Below are 24322 nucleotides of genomic sequence, written 5' to 3' on the forward strand. Positions count from 1 at the left end.
GGTCCAGGTGAGGGTTCATGATGCTGGGAGCCTGTTATGTCCCTGTGGTTCTGAACAGGAGGCCAGCAAAACTAGCCCTTGGAGTCCTTCTGGAAGTCCTGGGTACAGGTGAAGATGAAGGGCTCCGTAGCAGGGCTGGCCTCTGAAGATTCAAGGCAGGCTCCACACAGCTAATCAGTCCTTCCAGGTTCAGCAGCAGTCTGGCAGAGTGCACAGCAGGTCACAGCAGCAGGCAGTCCTCTGAGAGTCCTTCCACAGGCCCAGTAGTGAGTTGAAGAGTGGGACTGAGAGCCCTGTTTTTTATACCCTTGTGCCCTTCTCTGAGAAGCTGGGGGACGTTTCCAGAAGAGTTCTTTGAAGTTCCAAGAGTTTTCTCCCCTGCCCAGGTCCTAGGTGGCTAGCCTGACAATGAATGGTCATTAAGCCTATTGTGTGGTGGCAGAGTCCAGCCTACTCAGGTGTAAGTGGGGCTGTGCTTAGGTACCCCCTCCATCCCAGTCATGTAACCTAAGGCAGGCTGGAGGCACAGAGGCTGAGGGCAGGAAAATGCCAGGTATCTAAAAGTTGTGTGTAAGAAAAACTGCCAATACTCCCTCCTGCTTGAGAGCAGAGTTACAGAGAGAATGTACAAAGGAAAGAGTAGTAGCAATTGAGGAGTCCACACAAGGAAACCCCCCAGCCTTAGTGTTGTGCGGTCTAAGCGAGCCCCCTCGCCAAATAGATAAAATTCATAACATTTGAGAAAGTTCAGGAGATGACATGCAGTAATTAGAGGCTGGCAGGTTACCATAAGAATTAAAAAGATTTGTTATCCTTTCTTCCTGAGACAAATTGGAGGGCCAACAGAAAACTCAAATTCACTTTATGGCTGAAGAGTATCCATGTGTTCTGAGTCCTGAGGAGAACCACCAACTGGTTCAGGGTTCAAAACGCATCGACAAGGGAACAACACAAAGAGCATTTAATAATCAAATTTGGGCGTACGGAGCAAATGATGTAAGTTGTGTGAAGAAAATACCCCTGTTATGTGCCACTATTTAAATTAGTTTATTCCGCTTCTGGTATAGACAGTCCAGGCATGAGCTATGGAATGGGTGAAATTGGTTTAGCTCTTTTCTGACAAATGAATTCAGAAACAGGATACACACACTGAGATATGTTTACACATAGCTGAAATAGTATTATATTATTGTTTTTTGTTACATGTGATGTACTGTGAAATGCTTTGTGGGTTCTTGGTAAAGGATTGATAGATTGTTCTACTGTATGGTTGTCCACTGTGTATGATTTTAATGTATATAAATGACCTGTTTTTTAAATTTTATTGTTATTTTTTAATATAGAAAAGTAAATGGTGGCCTTGTTAATTGATTTGCGTGCCCACAGAATTCAAAGACTGTGTGAATGTTAAATCACCGTCAGCATTGGCACTTTTTCTTCTACATAGTTTGTAAGGCCTAGCCTTGCTAACCGAACCCCTTATTTCTTTGTTAAGCTTTCCAAAAGTGTAATCTTCGAACTTGTAATAATAAATTGGACTTTACCATAAAAGAGGGTTTTTCATTACAAGTTCATAGATACAAAACATGACATAGCTACCACAACCGGTTTAGAAATTACAACTTATGAAATCAAGTAAGGAATCCCTGAGGTTACCCTATGGGAGGGGTAGGCCTCACAGTAGTGAAAAACACATTTAGTAAAACGTAAAAGTACATGTTGTTTCTTTTATTTACCTATGACCTTGCCATATGGGATACCTAGGGCCTACCTTAGTGGTGACATATGAAATAAAAGGTGAGTTTAAGGCTTGGCAAGAGGGTTTTAAATGCCAAGTCGATATGGCAGTGGGGCACTGCCTTCAGGCTGCAATGGCAGGCCTGGGTCATGTTTTAAAGTGCTACTCAAGTGAGTGACACAATAAGGTCCACTGGTAGCATTTAATTTATAGACCCTGGAAATATGGTACTACAAGGGGCTTACATGTAAATTAATTATGCCAATAAGGTATATGCCAGTCAAACCATGTTTTAGAGAGAGAGGACAATCACTTTAGCACTGGTTAGCAGTGGTTAAGTGCAAAGAGTCCTAAGGCCAACAAGCAAAATTCCAGCAAAAAGTAATAGGAAGACAAAAAGTGTGGGGTGCTATTCTGGGGCAGACGGGTAATGTGGGAGCCACACATTACATGACCTCTCTTTTCTGTCCCAAACGTTAAAAAAAAAAACAAGTGGCCTCCAGCCTCACAATTCACCGCCCTCTGTCACATCATGCACCCTCTTGTACGGAAGCTGTGCCTTTTAGCCAGCTCTTCACTGACAGGCTCTGCGAGAGGCCTGTCAGAGTAGCCTGGAATTTGTCCGTGATCTAGCAACAGTTAGTAACAGCTTTTGTTAACCACTGTTGTTACGTCAGAGTAATGTATTGCCTGGTTTAGAATCTGGTGTTCAGGTTAGTGGCTCTCAATGGCAGTCACTTATAACATAAATATTGTACTATTAGGTCTAAATTTCTAATATTAATAGAAGTAGAATGTGATTTTTGTAAATGATATTTACAACACTATATTTTTGTCAGTCCCTAATATTCTTGTACCATAACTCTCCAAACCTGCTAGCAGATCATGGCACTAATGCACTAAAATCTCAGAGTGTTTATAGATAGAAGATGCTCTAGTGACGGTGTGTGGAGAGGAAGAAGAGAAGAACATATTCCAAGTGAGTGTCATTCGGAAACTATCCTAACCTTCCTAAGGCCCTCATTATGAATCTGGCAGTCGTTGGACCACCAGACTCACGGTGGCAGTCTTACCGACTCCGGGCCGGCGGTAAAGACCGCCATATTATGACTTTGGCCGAAGCCAAACTGCCGAAATGGCACCTGTACCGCCAGGGCGGTCAGACTGCCGGGTCAGAGGTGAGCACCTCCGGCCAGGCGGTAGCCATAATAAAGCATCGGTATTATGACTTGGCAGACATCCAGCAATTTTGTGGCAGCCGAATTGCCACAAAAATGCCGCTGTCACGCACCGGGCGACAGGGATCTCTATTCCTGTCACCGGCAGACACACCCCCACATGACCACACACTTGCACCCAAACACGCACTCAGATGCATCAACTTTCATCACGCATATGAACATACCCATTCACATGCACTCAAACAGACACATACACTCGCATGCACGCACTCAAACAGACACAAACACTTACATGCTGGCACTCAAACAGACGCATACACTTGCATGCACACACTCAAATAGAAACCCACTTCCCCCTCTACATTCACAAACATACATGCACTCAACACACACACAACACCCTTCTCCCCCTCAGCATAAATGCACTGACAAACGCACACACAGACACCCCCTTTCACACAACACCCTTTACCCTCCCACCCACTCCTTCTTCAGACAATCAACTTACCTGCTTCAGCGAGGAGGCCATCCAAGAAGGGATGGGTCCCGGCACTTTCCACTGCTGGCACTGCACCGCCATGTAGGAAACTGTTGCGCCGTATTACAGATCGTAATACAGCAGGCGGTGTCCTGTTGTCGTGGCAGTGCCAGCAGTGGAAACCGCCTCTATTACGACATCGGCCAGGCCGACGTTGTCGGATTTCCACCCGAAATCGGGTAGAAATCGGCATGACGTTCTTATACTGTGGTCTTTGGACCGCCAGTACTGGTGGTCTTTTGGTGGCTGAGGCTTCAGCGGTCTTTTGAAAAGACCGTCAAAGTCGTAATGAGCACCTAAATGTTCATGCTGCTACAGGGTGCTATCTTGCCAACCAGCTTTCGAAGGAGTTGAACTTAGAGACATTAATGGATCTGGCCATAACTATGTGAACCACACAGAAAATGAAAGTGTTTGTAATTAGGATCTCCTTATGTTTAAAAAATCGAGGCGGATTACATCCATTGATACACACTCCTTGTAAGAGTTTATACGTAAAATTCTAAAATAAATGGGCACAGTTTTCCGCAAAACTGCACACAGTATGTCTTTTTATGATTGATCCTTAAACAAATTCTGTGGTCTTTCAATAACAATTAGCCAACTAAAGGTTTATGCTCATGTGAACTAAAAATGTAAATGGACCAAGTACATCATATAGCACTATTTGTTACTACATCTAAAGCAGTGCAGTAACAATTAATAATCACAGTTATGTAATTAATAAGCATGAGTCCAAAGACGTACTAACTTAAAAACGTATCTACTGCACAATTCAGTTGCATTATTGTTTCCAATTCCCATACTATTTTGTTGTTTATTACAATTTAGGACATGATTTCGAGTTTGGCCGCTGGGTTACTCCATCACAAATGTGATGCATATCCCTTTCACCCTATTACGAGTTTAATAGACTATAATGGAATCGTACTACGACGGGTGTGATATCCCTCATGTTTGTGATGGAGTAACCCCATCAACCAAACTCGCAATCAGGTCCTTAGACTTCAATCTTGCTGTAAAATAAAATACTTCTCTCAAAAATTCCCAAAGCTTTCTCCTTGCCCATAAATACAAAAACATGTCTGCTTGTCCTGTTATTTTAACAGTCAAAATATATATGAGACTGTTTTTATAACCATTTTTTTTCCGTTCAGATAGGTAATAAAGATGGTACATAGAATACATTAATTTTATATTTTTGTACACCATTTATTGTCATTTTTACAAGTGGTCCTTAATTCCTGAAGGGGACTGGCAACTCTTATTACTGGCCACACTGGAAATTACAAATATTGTGGTATTACCACACCCAGTGTTACCTGCTGAGGTAGTGGAGCACTTTTGCAATGGATAAGGTAAATCCTCTAGGGCATACTCGGAGGACCTTGTCTCTGATCAAAACAAAAGAAGTATGAGTTTGCACGCACAAATTCTTGTGGCATATTCTCCTCGATTGCATAAGGGTGTGTGTGGATTAATTTGTGATCGCCCAGCAATGAAAGGAACTGGTGTATTGATGTCTTACGCTTCAATAGGATCTAGTGCAGTGTTACCAACCCTGCACATCAAGCTTAAAGAAATAGCACCCTGTGTGCTGATTTAAAAGTCAGATGTTACCAATCCAACTGTTATATCACTTATTTCACTATCGTTCCTATATTATTAACATTTTCAATCTATAAAGATGATTGACTACACGTTAAAATGAAATTGATCATTACATTCCATAGTCTCCACCAATAGACTCTATCAGACCCACCTGACACTCTTTGCACCAAATAGGAAAAAGAAAATGATCCCCAAATTTTAACAGATCTTGACAGTGGAGCATCATTTCACACACTTCTCAAAATAGCAATGGTAAAGGCTCTCCTGATGGGCCACAGCAACACCCAGAGATAAGGAGATTAGGAGAAAGGTGATCCTGCAAGAGGAATCAATTAAGAAACAATGTGGTCTGATTTACAGAAATGTACTGAATCTGTACCCATATAATTTAAATTTATTTACAATGCATATTGACTACTTTTTGATATTGCCAATTATACACTGGGAGGCCAGGTGCAAATGCACGCTTTTTCCCTTTTTCCCATTTTCTCCACAAGAATCTCTTCCTACCTCTTCTCCAAGCTAGCTTGTAAGTGGCCCGATCCACTTGGGATCCAGGGAGAGGAATTTCTTCAGCCTTTGGCGAAGGGTTGTATCGGAGTTTGTGAATACCCACTTTTGAAAAAGGGGTTAATCGTTGAGGACGGGTGGTGAAACCCTATTCAAGCAGCAACCACAATCTCTATCAGGGTGAAACACAAGCAAACCCCAAATTAACTTCTGCTTCACCCTCTGGTAGCTTGGCACAAAGCAGGCAGTCTCAATTGAGAAGCAATGTGTAAAGTAATTATGCAGCACAACGAACAGTAATAGAGTGAATAAACATTAGAATTAAAATCCCACACCAGTTTATATAAAAGGAACAACATTTGATACATCATTTGACACCATAATGACAAAAATCCAACCAGTACTACCAGAGATATGCAGTTTTAAAGATTTCAGGTATGTGAAAGGCCTAAAAGTGCAAAGCATCACTCACTGTTTTCTGGTCATGCTAGATTAGGTGAACGTCACAAGCTCAGATTATGGAGTGTGTTGGAATGTGGGCCAGACACAGGGACCAGGTGTAAGAATGTGGATCATTAGTGGCATGGCCTGCAGAAGTAATGGGTCCTCATTTATCCTCCACTGGGAACCAAACACCCCATTGTAGCACGTGTACGCTTACAGGGTAGCGAAGCAGAGCAGTCCAAGGCCTACTCAAAGGAGGCGGCATGGGCTACCAATCCCCATTCACAGATATGCAATAATAACACTCAATAAATGATTGTCAAGTCTGTGCTTTTTCTTTTGAAATAGGAAAAATAAACTTATTACACACACTGTACTTAATACTATGCAGCAATTTATAAATATACATAGCCAGATAGAAATACTGCTTAGTGACAAGGTGTAATCACTCTTGTTCCTCCCAAAAGGAGGCCTAGGTCAACCATCACCATCATGTCAAAACCTTTGCTTGTATTAACATACCATGATGGAATAACAATGTGAAGTACCACACTTAACCTCGCCAATAAAACATGCATACTTTGGACATTAATGATTGTCAGTGTCATTACTTCTTCAAAACATTCACAAGGAAAAGGGTCTAAGCATATCTGGGTGATTGGTGAGTGCAACATTACTTTCAAAAATGAATAACACAATCCAAATATCACATGCTTAACCACAACTGGTGCAGGTATATAATTTCTTCCCTACGTGGTGTTTGCAGCATATGTTTGAAATAACCTTTAGCATAGTATAAGGCAATACCACATAGCCCCTATAGGGCAAAACATTTGTAATTATAGCCCAAGTGTAATTTCCATCTTTCACCCCTAGAGGGTGTCTGCAAATTCATTTTAATCCCTTTAAGGGTTATCTTTATAGGGTTCCCCTCAACATAGGTTGGGGACTCCAAGAAACCTTTTTAGAGGAAAGGCTGTGTCCTCCTGACTTTGTTGGTGGTTACCCCCTCTTCCTGGGGCCTCCACAAATAGACAAAATAGGCTAAAACAGGTTGAGAATCTAAAGGCCCCACAGAGCATTATGGGGTACTGCCCAAGAGCTTCATGAATATTCTATTAGCGGCTCTCCAGCGGCTTCGGGGAGAGTGACACTGTGCTCTTGTGACTGTTTTTCCTTTTCTTTTATTCCAAGCAGCCATGCTCTGTGGTCAAATGCCCCATCCTACCAGGGGACCCCGTTGGTAGACTTATGTTGGAGAGCACATCGGGGAGCTCACCCCTGACTGCTTTATCTGGTTCCCCACATAGCCAGCACACTCATGTGCTGCTGCAGGAGAAGGCACTTCACTCTGGTCTGCCCCACAGTCATTGGTCCAGTGAAGGTGTAGGGGAGCCATACGGGGGGAGTGCAGTTTCACTCCCCCTCCCTTGTTCAACTTCTTGAGGCCCACAGCACAATGGTGCTCCCTCCCTTCCCGAAAGATCCGCATTCAGGGAAGCACATCAGCGCTTCCCCACTTCTCCAGGCACTTGGGGGCCTGGAGTTGGGATCCAGGCCCTTTTGGAAGCAGGGGAGGGTGCTCCATGCATGCCCCCTCCTCATAAAATTATCCTCCTTTCTTTGGTGGCAACCCCCGGGCCATTGCCTACCCCGGGGGAAGAAAGCAGCCACATGGCAGAGCTCCACACGCTCCAGCCGAACCAACAAAGGTCACCCAACTTCACAAAGGGCATAACTTGGGCCCTGATGGTCAGATTTTGATGGTCCTGGTCTTGTTTCTCTCCTAGTGGCCAGCCCTAGCCACTTGGAGCACATTCCTCAGGCCTCCTGGCATCCAAGGAACAAACTTTGTAGGGAGCAGGCTTCACTGGAACACTAAATTTGTTCTTTTTCCTGTATATGGTCAGGCAGCACCACATTTGCTTGCAATAGCCCGGAATTTATGCTGGGCAGTACTTTAGCCCATAAATCATAACTCGTTAGTTACAGGTCTTAAACCATTAAATATCTATAATGAAAGTTATGTCCCTGTTACATCACTCCTAACATGAAGGGGCTAATCATAATTATAGTGATGCAAGACAGCCAGAATCTTTAAACCAAAGGAATATTAACATGCAAGACTCAGATCTAAGCGGCTCATTTCTGCTTGATTTTGATTGTTTTTTCCGAAATCTGCCACAGGGAGACACTAGGGCCCTGATTCACAAAGGTACACTTACACTTTTGTGCAAGTTTACAATTGTTTGCTATTCACAAAGGGATTTACTGTCCTATCTATTTTTGTGCAGAGGCTTCTCACTCGTAATGATACTACTCATAAATTCCTTTGTGAATAGCAAACAATCGTAAGTTTACATTTTTGAATCTGAGCTAAAGTCTGAGAAACAGGAGTAACTTAATGCCATGCATACGTTTTAATTACTTATGGTCATAAATTACACCAGCTTGGTTAATTCACAAAACATTCTCAAAAACTAAATGAAATAAATAACATTTGTGAAAGTGTAGTTTATATGAATATATATGGCTGTAAAAAGTGGCAAGTATATATTTATTTATTTAAAAAATATTTGTATCTACTATGACTGTATCAATATCAAGGCTATCACATTTAATACACATTGAGTTCCTTTTAATATTATTAGTATGTTATGTATTATATCGCTACAATCTATAGTATGTATATCCTTTTCAAATGCTCCCTATGAAAGCAGGAACATTATTGTACTTTCCTATACTTTCAGCAGTGCTAACACCTCAACCATGCAGATGTAAGACAGTTGTAACTAACATCTGACAAGCATGTTTACAAAGGTTTTTGGATACCTTTTAAACAAGATTCACTGGCTACTTCTGACCCACACATGGAAGCACAAAATTATAATGGAGTAACTTTAGGTGCAGAATCTACTTATGAGTGGGAATACTGCGTACTTATATCACATGCATTTAGGGGAGGCCTTTTGGATATCCTGTGATGATAATATGTTGTAAGTAGCATCATCACTTTTAAATTGTATACATTCATTTTCTTAAACTGTTTTCATCACAGTCACAAAATACAATTTGGTTAGAAGTAATGTGGAATCAATTAAGAAAATTCTAAATGTACAAAATCAAAATCAGTTTAGTAGTCTAAGATCTTTTGACTTTTGATTTTTTTCCCTAAAACAATATTATACAAGTACTAAAGGATTTCTGGCTAATCAATAAAGAAGTTCTCTAAGACAGGCATGTTGCTTTATCAAAAAGAGTCTTTACTGAGAAGAATATTTGCTCTTTCAGGAATTAGTTGAATTATAGCAATTCATCTGCCTTGATAGGAAGGGTTTAAAGTATGATAAATGCCCATGCTGCGGTCTTACCACACGCTTTCTATGAAGGATCTACAGAGTAGAAAACCTGATATTTCCTTGAATTATCCTTGTCTCACTGTCAGATAGTGGGTACAAATTGCATCTCAGTCTTAAAGAAATGGTAAGGGAATAAACAGTTAAGCAATTAAAAAGGCAAGACAGTTTAGATAATCAAAAAAGTAGATTCACTAAAAATTTAAATATATTAACTAATTATCAAACATATTTAAGAAAAACAGAGTCAAGTTCAATAATTTTAAGGTATTCAGTGGTAAACCATGAACAAGAAAAAAAAGCATTGATGCTGCTATGTGTCTTCTCAGCAGTGCATGCTGCCTCATGAGTGAAAGCAGTTGCATAGACCAAAGAGCGTGGTGATTGCACAGGTCAATAAACCTAGCTTATACAGTTTAGTCTTTTCCTTTCGGTGCCATAAGAAAAAAGCTAGATGTCACAGGTCTTTACAAAGCTAGACAAGATGTCACAAATGTTGTTATGAAGATAGCTTGAAAAGCTGACAAAGCTTTGAGAAGAATGGCACACTTGTGAGGTGGGTCTTTAGAAATTTTTGGTGGTAATGCTTTTCTCTTGAGATGTTAAGTGGAATTTTTATACCACTCACAGAAATCTCACAGTGAATTATTTTTACCTGACCACACAGTTCAGGACTGACTCTTCAGGTTGGTACACAAAGTAAAACACTCATTAATACCTTGGAACATAAACCAACAAAAATGATAAAAATTAATTATTAGGATAAGAGGGAGTAAATGATTGGTCCTTTGGCCAGCATCACATTAGGAAACTCTGCTCAACCTTATTAAATGCACCAGCATACAGCAAGTTACACTAAATTCAGTAGAAAGGTAGATCTTTACCCAGTAAGTGTTGTTTTTATGATTATGTGTGAATCAGTTCAGTAGTCCTTGAGAAATTAAGGTTTACAGTTTATAGCTATTTGGATGGTTGGGTTTGCGGGTCTCTCACATGAGTTCTGCAGGCGCACTACTTCAAATAGTAGAGCAATTTCATTGGCTGAAGGGACTCTTTACATTGACCACCTCGCTGCTTGTGGAGAGAGAGGCTTCCATGAGTCCTGTGGGGGGTAAGGTATAAGGGGTTATGTTAGGCGTACCCTGATCCCTTTGAACTTGTGGGAGAGGACCTAGAGGGGCTCCCTCATGGGGTCAAATTTAAAAAACATTGTTTTGTGGTTGCTGTTATCCAAGAGGACTCTGGCAGGAGTCAGTACAACCCTGCCACCCCTGTTGCTTCTGCAAGAGTGCTGTGGGATTGAAAAAATATTTTAAAAAAATAAGTGGGTTGGATGTCCCTTGGAGCAGGGAGAACCCTGAAGTGTTCCACTATGCAGGGTAAAGGGTTGACAGCCTGTGGGGTGTTGGATACAGGATGTAACTGCAGCTTATGACCACCGGACAACCCCTGGCAGTGCACAGCTGAAAACCATGTGCTGTGGGCAGTTGGCTGCCCTTGTGCGGGGGTAGTGAGTGCAGGGCCTGGCCTCAGGTCAGGCCCTGTGACCAAGCCCACACAATGCATGGCAAGTAGTTGGTAAAGTTAGGTGTGGTAATAAAATCTTACTTATGTTAAACAAAACCTAAAAATCCACTGACAAAAACAATGGTTTAAGTGATGTTATATTTAGATATGGAAATAACTTCTTACTTTAGCCTTAAAAAAAAAATCTGAAAGTCACTAGCATAAGTTTACAGCAAGGCACTGAGGAAACAAATTCAAATGCTTCAGAAGGTCTCAAACCAAGTGGCCAGCATTTGCTTGAACTTAGAGAAAAAGGCCATCACTAGACTTTGAAAGATCTTCAATCATTCTCAATGGAACAAAGAATTAAAATAAAACCATTATGCAAAATATTGAAGAAAATTACCAGAAAGCATGCAAAGCCTGGCCCATTAATACACCTCCTGTGGCAGCTAATGTATAAGTGATCACTGAAAGGAGAATGGATGGTGATATGCCTGGGGATAGAACCATCAAGGTATTTGTACCCAACTCTGTAATGTCTTGCACATGCACCTGAGAACCTAAAAACACTTCCCAGGCTCCCTCCGTTCCAACATGAAAGTCCATAAGTTGTGCATCTTGAAATAAGCATTCACTACATACCAAATCAACGGATGAGCCACACACCCTGAAAGACAAACTTGGTCCTTAAGTTGTTCTCTACAGAACAAGACCCCTGTAAATGAGAAATTTTTCTGTTGTTTTTCTTTCTCCTTAAACAGAGTTTCAAAAATTCCAAGATGCACAGAATTGTGAAGAATCAGCAGTTAACAAAACAGGTATACAAATAGATATGGATGAGTTCTTGCTAGATTCCATGAAAGTTTACCATTATAAATTATGCCCAGGTTAATTATTTTCCACAATAGGGCCAAAGGTACAAATAGGCTGAAAGGCCATTCAAAGGGTTTTGCTTTGCTTTCCATATAACTCAAAGATATTATCTAAGTCTTGCCTCCATTCGAACAAAGGAACACTTCTCCAACCAATGTAATATGGATGCAAGAAGGATGTTATGTTGGCTTGGTTTAGTGAACTGTTTTCCAACTGGAAATGGGCTTGCAATTTGATGATGATCATCTATAGTAGAAGCCTTGTTGGGGGCACATGTACATTGAAGCACAAATAGGATAGGAACACAGCGTAAAATGCTCCATAGACAGTGACAATTCCACTGGTCCTATGTAAACCTGCGTCCTAACATTTGAGAGCAAAGACCACTTTTGGAGGCATTTCTACAAGAGGTTGTGGTTTATGGTTCAAAGGCTAGAAATAGGCAATCTTTAAACAGACATGTTTTGGAATGGAGTTTACAGAATTAACACTTTACTGCACTCAAATCCACCATCTCCAGCCCAGGGATATATCTGAAGAATGGCACACATGTTGTGTCCTAGCAGCTGACTCTACTTGCTAAAAATATAAGATAAGCGGTATATTTTTATGAACTCAAACAAACCAAAAACATATTTTTTAGCCTTCCATGGGGAAGAAGATGACCTTCACACTTGATAGCACAAGATTAGAAAAGGTGTTCACATTTCTGTTTCAGTGTAAATCGTTATCAAATGAATCAAAGAAGGAAACCATGTGTCGTAGGAGAAATTCAGATATCCATAGCAGCAAGGGATAAATTGCTACACTTTGCAAGGTTCCACGAAAACACATTTATTTTAAAGTCATGATTTAAGGTCGTCTAGGAACAAATTGGTAATCATATATTTTATGGATTTTTCAACTAACCAAGAAACAAAAAAAGCCAATAACAACAACCTTTTTTAAAAGGAAAAAAACTAGCAAAGGCAATGGAAGGCTAACCAAACAATTGAAATATTCAGGGGCATATTTATACTCCGTTTGCGCCGGAATTGCGTCGTTTTTTTGACGCAATTTCGACGCAAAACTAACTCCATATTTATACTTTGGCGTTAGACGCGTCTAGCGCCAAAGTCCATGGAGTTAGCGTCATTTTTTAGCGTGGACACCTACTTTGCGTTAATTATATGCAAGGTAGGCGTTCCCGTCTAAAAAATCGACTCCGAGGCATGTGCGTCGGATTTATACTCCCGGGCAAAATTCACGCCCGGGAGTGGGCGGGTCAAAAAAAATGACGTACGGCCGCTTTTGCGCCGTTTTTTAGCGCCTGCAAAAGACAGGCGTTAAGGGACCTGTGGGCTCTGAAGGAGCCCAGAGGTGCCCTCCCATGCCCCCAGGGACACCCCCTGTCACCCTTGCCCACCCCAGGAGGACACCCAAGGCTGGAGGGACCCATCCCAGAGACATTAAGGTAAGTTCAGGTAAGTGTTTTTTTTTTTTTTTTTGTGGCATAGGGGGGCCTGATTTGTGCCCCCCTACATGCCACTATGCCCAATGACCATGCCCAGGGGACAGAAGTCCCCTGGGCATGGCCATTGGGCAAGGGGGCATGACTCCTGTCTTTGCTAAGACAGGAGTCATTTCTATGGGGGTTGGGAGTGAAAAGAAATGGCGCAAATCGGGTTGAGGCAAAAAAATTGCCTCAACCTGACTTGCCCCATTTCTTGACGCCCAAGCCCCATATCCCCCTACGCCGGCGCAGCCTGGTGTACGTCGTTTTTTTTAACGCACACCTGACGGCGCCGCCGGCTAACGCCGGCTAACGTCATTCAATAAACACGGCGCCCGCATGGTGCTTCAGAATGGCGTTAGCCGGCGCTAATTTTTTTGACGCAAAACTGCGTTAGCGCAGTTTTGCGTCAAAAAGTATAAATATGGGCCACAGTTCCTCAGAGTGAGAACACATTTTTGATGAGTCTTGGAACAGCCAGGCATGTTTTTTAAATGTTGGAAATGTGTAGGGACACAAGGTCTGGGAAGGCTCTGTTGAGTAAACATGACATGTTAAAGCAAAGTGGTCAGCAATGAGTCTTGCTAATGCTGTGTGAAAGCCAAAGTAGGTCTTCTCCGCTTTGTTTTCTTTTTCTCACTGAACAAAGACAAGAAGAGGCAAATCCTCCATTTCTTCAAAGAGAAGGCATAAAAGGGATAAAGATGCTCTGGGCTTCATGGTTAGTCGTCTCTTTGGCAATGTAATAAGAGTAACTGCATACGTTCTGCAACAAGCATGGTCAATAAGAGACACTAGAATAGAGTAATACTGACTCTATGTAATCCATTTTTTTATGTCAAGCCTAGGCACAAATTAATGAGCAATCCCATTTTAATTTACGTTTTCAGTAAATTGTACATAATGCACATTCAAGAATGGCAGTAAGAGTGGCTGTGCTCAGTTATGTGCTGGTTCCGAGAACTCCAACCTCACTCTGCAATGAAGATTCGTGTTAACTTTGTTACTCCAGGCAATGATGGTTTAGAAAGAGATGACTTCATTCATCATATTTTATTAGGTTTACCCGATAAACCAGTCTAAGGATGTTGTTAGCATTCTTATTGGATAATTTATATTTTTAGCTATGATTATTCTTTCAAATTATATTGTTTTGCAAGTTTTGTAAAAAAGGATGGAGTAGCCAACATTGTCAATTAAAAGTTTTAATCTTATGCAAGATATGTGCCATTCTTTATCAATTAATTTCAAATTTTTAAAAGTTGAACAACTTACCCTGGAGCCTCAAAACATTAACATTGATGGGTGAAACGTTTTCAACTGATGACAACATTTTATGGAGGAAATTTGACATTTACATGGAGGATGTTCTACCTTCTGTCCTGTAAATGAGTACCACTTATATTTAACCTGCAGGTCACGTGTGCAAAGTGAGGCCCTCATTACGGGTCTGGCAGTCCTAGGTCTGCCGGACTCATGGTGCGGGTTGGACCGCAGCCAATGCAGGGGTCCGTCCTCCACATTATGACCGTGGTGAACGCTCCATGGTCGGACCGCTGCCACTGTCACTTTTTCACTGACCGACGACCTGGTGGTGCCGGTGGTCTCAATTGCCAGGGCAGCGCTGCTGAGGATTACAAGTCCCCTCTCTGCCTGCTTTACATGGCAGTTGCTCCGCCATGTAAAAAGCTGGTGGAGACGGGGCACCGAGAGCCCCATCGGGCCCCTACACTGCCCATAGACTTGCCATTGGCATTAACATGTAGCATGTTTCACTGTCTGCTTGGCAGACAGTGAAAAGCGCAAAGTTGCTGCTGCACCCAACGCACGGCAACATTGCCCTGGGCTATATTATGAGCTGGCGTCAATTTTGTGGGCTGTTTGGTAATAGCTTTCACGGTCAGGTCACCGCACTGGAAGTTTTCTGACCCTACGGCTTCCGAGGAAGGGCTTTTCCATCTGCTGAAGTCGTAATGAGGGCCTAAGTCTGGGAATATTAAACTTTTCACTGTTTAGAAGACATAAAAGAATTATTCCTGTGGCGAGTAATAACAATTTCAACAAATTGCAGCTGTGCAGGAAACTCATTCACAATTATAGGACATCTCCTTTGACATAAAGAAGCAAAAAATCTAGAAGCTACATGTATACATTGAATATGTGTTCCGAATACGTCTTGTTAGTCACAAATAAATATTACCAGCTACACTCACTGTGAGAAACTTGCAAATAACACAGATTTGTGCTAACACGATTCGATTTCAAACTCTTTTTTCTGCATCATCACATTAGGCCATGAAAGAACAGATAATACAAAATACACTGCATCCATAGGATTAAAAAGCAGATAAAAACATTTAAGTACACATACAGTGTTAAAAATCATACAGAACAGGTCTACAATTAGATTAAAATACTTTTACTGATTTCAATCACTCCCCAGATATAAGAGGCACACTAAAACGTCGATGAGGGGGCACCAATGAACACTTGAAACGCAGGACAACTTTGTAATCCATGATGTTTTACACATTAAAGATTAGTTTCAGAATATATTTCCTTAAACCATCATAAAAACAACATTATAACATAAAATGATGAGTGCTCTGTTTCGAAATGCCATCAGAAGGGCACTGTGTCATGTCCCAGTGCCACTGGTTTGAGATAGGGATGGTGACAAGATGGTGTGCTATACCCAGCCAATACCTTGCTAAAACAAAGCGATGTTGGGTATTTTCACCAGGGACAAGTACATTTGAAAACTCTCTGAGAAAGCATTTGACAAGTATGTAACAATAGTGGGTTTCCTGGCCTCAACAAGGGCTCTTTTTTCAGACTTAACACCAAAAAAAAGGTCTTGACCTCAGTCTTCTGAAAAACAAAAATTCTAGAAGGGTCTTGAAGCACAGCGGACCCAAACAATAATTTAAAGATAGCTTTAATATAGGAAAGCCACAGAATATTAAAGGCATGGTGTAATGCTACACAATCCAAAATGATGGCTTTCATAAAAGCTGTCTGAGTTTTAGCCCAAATTGAGTGCCAGAGTAAACTAGGTTTAAATGAAAGCAGGTCTTCCAGGTGAATTAGCCCCACTTCCCTATGGGCTATTGAAAATGGTGTTGCAGTAGGGATACAAAAGAGAAGCCTTAGAAAGGCATTCTCCTCAACCTAAAGAGGAATCAGGTCATATGATTCAACAGGATCTCATCATGCATGGCAGCTGACAATGTTCTAGCCATGTAGTTATTAATCATTTCCCTAATGGGGAGGCTCCCAAATTTATGGGAGAACATGAACCCTCCCTTGCACACTCTATTCATTTTAGATTCAGCATTTTCTATACATTGGGACCATGACCCATTACTAGAGAAAAATGCCCAAATAACAAAATGAGGTAACCTTCACAATATGAGCACCCTTAATGAAAAATGTCCTACACTTCTGTGCGTTTTTCCTGCAAGACATTGTAAATGTTTTGGTTTATTAATTTTTAATTTTCTAGCATCATAAATCCAGCAAATGTATCCATAAGACTTTGGAGACTGACGGTGGTCCTAGGCATTAGGATTGTGTCATCAGCATACAGCAGCATGGGGACTGAATGTCCAGCAATAACTGGTGCATCGCCCAGCAGGGACCATAGGGCACCATCAACACCACTTATAACAGATGGATTCTCATAGAACTAGGAAAGGAAAAAAACAATATTCACAGTATCCCCATGTCAAAGCAATATGTGCCACAGAATCGAATGGTCCACCAGGTCGAGAGCACTGCTGAGGTCAGCAAAGCACTAGTGAAGAGAACCTGACTTGGACTTTGTGCATTTCCCGATGAGCAGATCTCGATTTACACACAGGTCCACTGTCCCTTGCCCCTTTCTGAACCCATATTGGGCTATCAAAAAAACAGAATTATCAAAACAAAGTGAGATCATTGGTCTCTGCAGCCTGAACCAAGTTAAACCAAGCCTTTTCCCTAACCACCTTTTCCCTCGAGGCTGACAACTCATTATATTGTTTCCATAATTGCTTAATAGCAAAATAATCCCTCGGAGAGCTATGCAAAGTAGTCTGTAGCATCTTAGATGCATGTGTGCATGAGTGGTCAAATCACCCGTGTCTCTTGGATATCCTTGTTCTAGGGGGATGTGTCAATAAAGTATTAAATATACTGGCAATTGTTTCAGAAGTGCTGATTAATCCAACATGATCCAACTCAGTGCCCAAACAATAGTTGAACTACGTTGTCTTCGTGAATGGCAACCTCTGCATTACACACATAGGATCAACTCCTGACCAGCTAATGTTGACTTCTTTTGGCCTAACAGGATCAGCGTTTGATACACGAACCGTAGCTGTTGAACTATCAACATAAGAAGGCACAGGTAGAACAGTTGGATTATGATCACACACTGCAGTTACCCCAAAATTAGAAATGAGGTGACTAGCAGAGGAAGTAATTAAAATCTGATCAAGTGTAGTGCATGCACCTTTACTAATAAACAAATGGATCTGCACACTGTTTGAAATACAATCCTCCAATAGCAAGAAATCATATTTAAACATGAAAGAATGTAAGGTCTTTCAGTAGGCTTTGTGAAAGAAATATGAAACACCCAAACCCGCCGAGTTCGTAATGCCACACACACGTCTCGCCGGGAGGGTACATATTTGTATGTTTAAATCACCTTCCTAGAAGATAGGAAAAATAAATTGGGTTGAAAGCAGAAACATGTCTAGGTTTGCCTCAAGGACAAATATCACTAGATCAGCCCTCTCCTCACCCCCAGCCCCGAAATACAGCTACACAAACTGATAGTATGGGGAAATAATAATAGACCTTCTAATGATTACAGGCTACAAATTTCAAAGTAAGACCTGACCTTTGGTGCAACCTTGCTTTGACGGTGTTGCAGCAGTTAATAAAGAAGAAAAACTTTCAACATGCGAGAGCTCCACACCCCAGGTTTCCTGAAGACAAATTATAAGTGAGGCTGGGCATGATATTAAGCTATTGTCGAGCTGTTAACTTATTCTGAAGCCCAGACATTTTCCAGGAGGTAAAGTAACAAGTCCCATTATAGCCAGTGTGAGCCAGAGATTAAATTAAAGCAGGGGAACCGAGAGTCATTGACTGAGTCATCTTAGCTGATGGGAGAGGGGTAGGAGGAAGATGAGCAATGGCATTGACTATAGTCTCCAATTAGAAGAAAGGGAATTAGGGGGAAAAGCATTATATTACCAGAATTTGAAAGGTGATATGCTCGATCTCACCTGCAAACCTGGGATGCTCGAAGTTAATAGAGACACAGTCCCCCTAACAGTTTTTTTTTAGATTGACCAATCCACCCAACCTTACAGGTCAGCAAAATTTGGTCAGCTGTGGAGACTGGAAAAATAGACTTAGACGGCAGCCAATGGAGGACATTATTCCTTAAATGGGCTGACAACTGAATAGTGCCCAGGGGCAGAGGAAGGACTTTTATGATTATTACAACAAAAGGAGAGAAAGTAGGAGGTAAATTGATAGTGACCTCTTTGGAACACTCATCCTCTTTGTTTTTGCCCACGTGTTACCCATATCCTGGGGTGGACTCCCAATGGAGGTTTCAGGAGCCAATCAACAATTAGAAAACCTAGATCGGGATATTAATATCAGCCATTTGAGACAGAGGGAGTTGCGAGGTCACCGGAGGACCTACCAAAACTCAAGTCACCAGTCGGAATGCGGAGACCTTCTTGAGATCCAGAAACAATTTGGGATTGACAGTGTTGTGGGAGGTGACATTATGAAATAGGGAGAGGAGTATCTGTCTGACTATCATGGGGCAAACGGAGGGGAGGTTATAATCATGTGAAGGCAACTTGTGGTGCAAATGCAAAGCCCCGGGCGTCTGCATTTGAATGGAATGGACTACTAGATTAACAGAATGGGTGGGTGCCTTGCCTTGATTCTAGATAAAAGTTATTTGATAGCGCCCAACCTGGTACAAATAGGAGAAAGTAAACTTTCAACCTCCCCCTCACACTGTGCAATAATTTCCTCTGGAAAAGGTCCAGGTCCACAGCACTGGTCACAGTAGGACCTGCTGAGCTGAAATCAGGAACACTGTGTTGAGAGTCTGTGGAGAGATTAGATTTCCTTACCCCCAGCATCTTTTCTGTTTGTCTGGGGGTCATTACTGTGGAGCGAAGTGGAGACCACACCAATGTTTTTTCCAGGGTCAGCAGAAAAGGCTGCATTGAGAGGCAATGACACAGACACTTACTCCTGAGCAGGCACATGAGCAGTACCACAAGCAAACTGAGAACCTGTCTCTGCAGGTAAAGTTGTCCTAGGACCTTCGGCCTTAGCAGCAGATAGACGACACCCGCATGTTGTTTTGTTACTTAAAGTGCCCACTGCGCGTTTATTGTACCCGTCCAGGGAAGAAGTGGTAGAACAACGCTTAACAGGTACAGGAGTTATGAGCTTCACCATTACAACAATAAAAACTCTAACAAAACAATAAAACAACGTAACCTCGGGAACTTAAAAAAGGCAGACAAGGGGGTGGCCCAGCCCAGCCTCCTCTGGGCTTTGACGGGTGCTGAAGAGCTCCCTCTTGAACCGGTCTTTGCCGGGTGCACAGCGGGAGGCAAAGTGTCCTTCTGAAGCGCTCCCCCAGCGCCAATTAGGTGTAACTGCGACTTCGCTCTCTGCTGCTGTGCTCTCTGGAAGAGTGTGTCCATGGGCCCTGCAGGCAGTCTAATGACTCCAGTGCTGCTGGAGGCAGAGTGCTTTTGAAGGGCCGCCAAGCGCTAATTAGGTGCGGCTCCACTCTCCCTGCTGCTACGCTCTCTGGAAGACCGAGTCCCGGGTCCCTGCAGGCTGTCTGATGACTCCCTAACACATTATTATGCCTAACGCAACTGGGAGAGCCTTTGTTGTCCCTATTAGCGTCGTGAGGTTACTTACAGAGAAGCAGAAACCCACATAAAAAATCTAAATAAAAAAAAATACTACTAATAATAATAATTTGAAAAAAAAACTTACACCATGTAGTACGAATTACTCTTGTGCAGAAGGCTTTTCTTTTGACATGTAAAAGCTGTGCTGAAGCTGGCACTCACTACAGTGCACTTCCGGTTTCCACCTTTTGTGAAATACGGAGCAGCAGACACTGCAAAGTGTCTAGTACTTAAGAAATTGCTTCATACTTATCACTTTTCTGCAGACTTTTTAATTTTGATGGTACAATTTTTACAACAGGCTTTACATCAACAGCTACAGAACGGCCTTTCAGAGAATAAAGTTCATTACGGCTTTATGTCATCACATTTGAGACCTCGGGGAGGTCGTGTGCTGCAGACTCCATCAGGCACATCCGAGAAATCAATCCTGTTTACAAAGTGAAGGGCGCTTTGCTATAAAATCCGGAAATATATGGTCATTGCTGGTGAGATTTAGAGGTAGCATAAACACGAGGCTTCATCCAAAGCACATGCACGCTTTCAATTAGATGAGAAGTGGTGTGACTTTCTGTCACTGTGTTTTATAAACTCTTAAAGGGCACCTCGAAAATAAAGTCACCTCTTATACTGTGATCTAATGGAAAGCGAATCGAGGCCTCATTATAAGTGGCCCAGTAAACACAGGTTGGCAATGCTGACTCAGTATTACTAACGCATGGCAGAACCAGTGGGTAGCAACAGTGCCATTGCCCCTGGTGCAAGCAAGGAAATTGTCCCAATCACTCCCGGATTCAGTAAAAAAAACTCAGACTACTAGGCCACACTGCCATTGCACTGGCTGCACTACCTGTCAGAAAGCTTACACCTATATACCTGGAACTGATTGATCACTTGCTGAACTCTAATAAAACGTTGCATCACCATCACACACATAATCCCTTCTTTCATACACTTTCTGTTCATTTCTTCTCACAGCCTTTCAGTTCGCTCCTTGTCTCTAACACAATCGCCATACACTCTCACATTCCATCCCTCTGCCCTCTACTTTTCTCGCAGCTTCAGTCTGCGCACATCCTCTCTCTAATCCTGTCTCAAAAGCAGCCCCCCCCCTTCAATGCCATGGAATACAACTCCTGAATTCCTAGAGTATAATCGCTGCTTGTCAGCTCTGCGCCATTGCTGGCATGAGGACTACTTCAACCAAATGCAGTGAACAACGAGCCAGGCCCCGGGCAGACATGAAAACAATCGGACGGGCAGCTTATCTAAGTAACTTCTGCCACCGCAAAGCAGAATGGCCCCCTTCCCCTCTGGGAGCCAGGTCATTGTACCAACTGCACAAATATAGCTACGCCCCTGGCAGAACTGCCACATCCTTACTGGATGATTCCTACTTTTGGGCATGGAACGAGGAGTACCATGTGGCTTACGGAGTAGCTGGGCCGTTTACCGCAATGTTTCCCTCAATTTCTTGGCCCGTTTCCGGTGACATAGCCCTTTCTGCTTTTATCAGGTGGAATATGGGACTCGAAAGGCGATATTACAAGGTGCAGTGTTAACAGGCATGATTCTGCACACATTAAACCGTGTAATTATGCAGTGATACTTCCCAGAAATACGGGTAGAAATAACCACTATGCACGAAGGTTTTAAATAAACCTTCATATGAGTGCAGATAAATGTCATATACAATCAACTTTCATCATCTTCCGGAAATGTTATTTTTCATCGCTGTCTATGAAATATCAGCATTCATTAGTACAATATCATTCACTTTTGCAGTGGTGAACGACCCTATTAAATATCTGCGTGCATTTGGTCCTGATGCAGGAATGTGTATGCTGTAGATGTTTATCAGCTGGAGGTGCTCTATTGCTGTTAAGTGGTTGTTTCAGCATCAACATTATGCAATCATGAATTCACATATTTATTTAACCAATCCCAAGATATCACACTGTTCACAGGTGCCCATGAAATACGGAAAACATTTAGGCCCTCATTACAACCCTGGTGGTACAAGACCGCCAGGGCTGTTTTGACGGAAGCACCGCCAACAGGCTGGCGGTGCTTCCTGGTGTATTACGACCGCGGCGGTAGCGCCGCGGTCGCACCGCCGGGGCCGGCGGTTTTCCGCCACAATGGCCCCAGCGGTTGTAATCCACCAGGGCAGCGCTGCTTGCAGCGCTGCCCAGGGGATTACGAGTCCCCCTCCCGCCAGCCTTTTCCTGGCGGTAAAAGGCTGGCGGAAAGGGGAGTCGTGGGCCCCCTGACAGGGCCCCATGGAGCTTTTCACTGTCTGTATAGCAGACAGTGAAAAGCGCGACGGGTGCAACTGCACCCGTCGCACAGCCGTAACACCGCCAGCTCCATTTGGAGCCGGCTTCTGTGTTGCGGCCGAGATCCCTGCTGGGCCGGCGGGCGGAAACTCGGTTTCCGCCTGCCGGCCCAGCGGGGATGTCCAAATGGCCACCGCGGGAGTGTGGCCGCATTGGCGGCCGCACGGCGGTTACAACTGCCGCCCGCCAATGTTGTAATGAGGGCCTTAGTGGTACCCTGCAAAATAGAAAAACTATTTAAAGATTTCTGTCAACAACGGATGTCATCATCATAAAGACAATCCCTAACCATTCTTCAGAGCTTTGCCATTACATTATTTCATCAATGTTCTTTTCATAGAAGGTGAACATAACCTGAACATTTCAAATCTAATCAGTGCAGAGTTAGAGGCACCTTGCAGAAAACATTTTGAATGAAACCTCTCTTCTATGACCAGAATGTGTTCTTTTACACAGAAGACTGTATTTGTACAGCCAGGCACTTTATATATTTCACTGTTTGGGAACGAAACACTTTTTACATGCTAACTTTATACCAAAATAAACATAAAATATAAAAAAATACATGAGGTAATTTTATAAGGTTCTGAATTGCCATCTTGGCATTCTCACAAGTTTTATAAGGCATTTAGGGGCATATTTACAAGAAAGTGCGCATCGGTCCTGATGGGCCACTTTTTTTGCGTCCCCCTTGCTCCGCCTAACAGGACCATGGTTGTGACGTATTCACAACACGGTGCACCATGGCAGTTGTTAGGATAATAGCATCAACATTTTTGATGCTATTGTGGTGCTTTGCTGCACTAGTGTAAAAAATTTTGACCTGGTGCAGCAAAGCACAGGGAGGCCCATTGATTAAAATGGGTGCGTCATTTTAACACATGCTCTGAGCAGGCATTACAAATTATGGAAAACATGGCGCAGGGAAATGTAAATTTCACTGTGCCATTTTTTGGGGCCTCCTTGTGTTGGAATGCCCCCCTTGCATACATTATGCCTGGCGCAGGCTTAACGTGGCACAAGGGCTTAAAAAGTGGCACAATGCAAGCATTGCACTTTTTGGAAAATATGGTGCGGGAGAAAGGCCTTCTTAACGCTGCCTTAGCATTAAAAAAATTATGCTAGGGCAGTGGAAGGTGGCCCTGGGGACTTGTAAATATGACCCTTAGTTTTTTTAAGAGAATATTGGACACACATGAGAACAACTTACTGTTTAAATCATGGATAAAACTATATATATATCATGGATAAAACTAGATATATCTGTTAAAACATTGGACAGTCTACCTTCTGGATTCACAAGTGCCCCTTATGAATAGGATGTGTTCACTTTGTGTCTGTTTTATAATCATGTACACACTGCATACACAATTCAAAACATATTTGTGAATAAGACTTCTAGGAGTGGGAAGAGACAAAGAGGATGCAGTTGAAATTTTCACTTTTCTTCCTTTTCTGTTCAGGGATTCAATAAAGCTTGTCAGAAAAAATGTGTACCTCCAAAGTTGTACACAATCATGTATTCTGCAATACTAAACTAAAATTTAGTTCCGTGTAGGGTTTGGTGATGTTGGCCCAGATTTCGTAAGATTTTGCTTCAGGGTTGTGTCATTTCTGTGACGCAAAATCATTTTTGCCATTTACTAAGCAATGCAAAGCCACTTTGCATGGCTTTACCTGGTTTAGTAAATACTAAGTAACACAACACAGTACTACTTTGCATCAGGTAGGCCTTACATTGGTAGAGAAAAATCATTCCCATGGATCACCCAAGT

General features: G+C 42.3%; 1 protein-coding gene across 1 annotated transcript in view; it reads right to left on the minus strand.

Annotated features, from left to right (window-relative positions):
• Window positions 1-24322, minus strand: part of EPHA10 (EPH receptor A10) — a 1402205-nt gene that overhangs the window by 1071743 nt on the left and 306140 nt on the right. The gene's annotated exons all lie outside the window — the stretch shown is intronic.

The sequence above is a fragment of the Pleurodeles waltl genome, chromosome 3_1 (assembly GCF_031143425.1).
Source record: "Pleurodeles waltl isolate 20211129_DDA chromosome 3_1, aPleWal1.hap1.20221129, whole genome shotgun sequence".
Classification (NCBI taxonomy): domain Eukaryota; kingdom Metazoa; phylum Chordata; class Amphibia; order Caudata; family Salamandridae; genus Pleurodeles; species Pleurodeles waltl.